Source organism: Helianthus annuus, chromosome 17 (genome assembly GCF_002127325.2).
Source record: "Helianthus annuus cultivar XRQ/B chromosome 17, HanXRQr2.0-SUNRISE, whole genome shotgun sequence".
Taxonomy (NCBI): domain Eukaryota; kingdom Viridiplantae; phylum Streptophyta; class Magnoliopsida; order Asterales; family Asteraceae; genus Helianthus; species Helianthus annuus.
The window spans coordinates 119166044-119167950 of NC_035449.2; positions in this window are offsets into that span (position 1 = coordinate 119166044).

Below are 1907 nucleotides of genomic sequence, written 5' to 3' on the forward strand. Positions count from 1 at the left end.
CGAGGCCGCATATCAGAGAAAGTTGAATTCAACTTTAGTTGAAATGCAAACTCTAAAAGAATTTGTGTTTAAAAAAGATTTTATCATTAACGATCTCACAGATAGACTAGAAAAAGCTTTGAACGAAAAGAATAAATTGCAAATTATCATAGACAAATGGAATGTCAGTCATTACTGACATCAAAAACTGCCAACGACCAACGTATGTGAAAGACGGGATCGGATATAAGGACAGGCAAGGAAATGAAAGAAAACTCTTCTTTCCACCACATAGCAAAAACTATGTGCCTATGCCAACTCCTCATCCCGAAAATGATCTCATCGATGAAAAGGCCTCTGTAGAACAAAACGAATCTTGTGAAAACAAAACTACCGCTAGCTTTTCTAAAAGTAATGCAGATCCAATTGTGTGTAAAGAAGATGTGAGCGATGAGGATGGAGACTGCGGCGGTTCAAAAATAGGAATAGGTTATTCAAGCGACAGTTATTCCACTGTTAACTGGTTCACCTGGAACTGTTCTAAGAAAAACAATATTCAGGATGAATGTAATAATTTAATTAGGACGGATGACTGTAATGGCCGTGTGCCTACATTTGAGACCCGTGATCGTGAACATGCTATGTTTGAATGTCAAGATTTAAATTCTGCATTTTGTGAGGATAAAATTGTTTGTGAATCTCCTGTATTTGTGCCAGAATTGAAAAAGAATAGCTTTGGAAAATTCCTCACAGAGGAAATTCCAGAATTTATTCCATCTCGAACAGGTATGGCAGATTCAGAAAAGATAGTCACTGAAGATCACTGCAATGAAGACTCAAGCATTACTGCCTCAGAAGATGAAAAGGAGACTTCAAGTCCTGAGGATGAGCAAAAATCAGAAACCTAAAGTGAAGATTGAACAACAGATGGTGAAAGCACTGAATTTTCAAGTGAAGAAACCTCGAAAACCTCAAGTGAAGATCAATCAACAAATGATGAAAGCTCCGAAGGTTCAAGTGTTGAGACAATTGAAGACCAAGATTCAGAAAGTTCAAGCGAAGATCAAAGCTGCAATGATTCAAGTTACGAAGCAAGTGAAGAGCAAAACTCAAGTGAATACCAAACATCTGAAAGTTCATCCGATTCCGACAATGATGAAGAATGCTCAGAAGATGAAAGTAGAGTTGACAAGAAAATGAAGAAAGCAGAAAGCTCAAGACACTTATCACATACATCATCTTCTAACACCAAAAGACCCAGATGCAAAAGATGTTTTCGCTGTGGTCATTTAGGACATACAGCGAAACATTGTAAAAACAAGAATTTTTCTAAACCAAAATATGATTTTGTTAAGAATTTCACAAATCAACTTGATCATCTTAAGAAATCTGTTAAAAATCTGGTCAATTCAACAGATTATTTTTGGAAGCAAAAAGGGGATATCGTGGGACAAAACCACGATAGATTCAAAATGAAGCAAGTCTGGGTTACAAAATTAATCTAATTTGTGTATATTCTTGTATTTCAGAATAAACTCCAGAAATGGCTTCGAATGCTCATGGAATACATCGGGCATGTCGACAGCGGATGTTCAAGACACATGACAGGATTGAAGGAGCTTCTGAAGAACTTTCGTTTTGTTGATGGTGATTTCATGTCATTCGCTGGAGACGAAAAGGGAGGGAAGATCGTTGGAATAGGAGATGTGGTGTCTGAAGCCCTCACATTGGAAAATGTCAACTATGTTCCAGAATTGTGCTACAATCTCATGAGTGTATCACAAGTCTGTGATAAAGGAATATCGGTGCTTTTCAACGACACGGAATGCTTGTTTCTCAAGCCTGAATATGTCATTCCTGCAGAAATGATCATGCTCACTGCTCCAAGACAAAACAACACATACGTGCTCAACATGAAAAATGCCAAG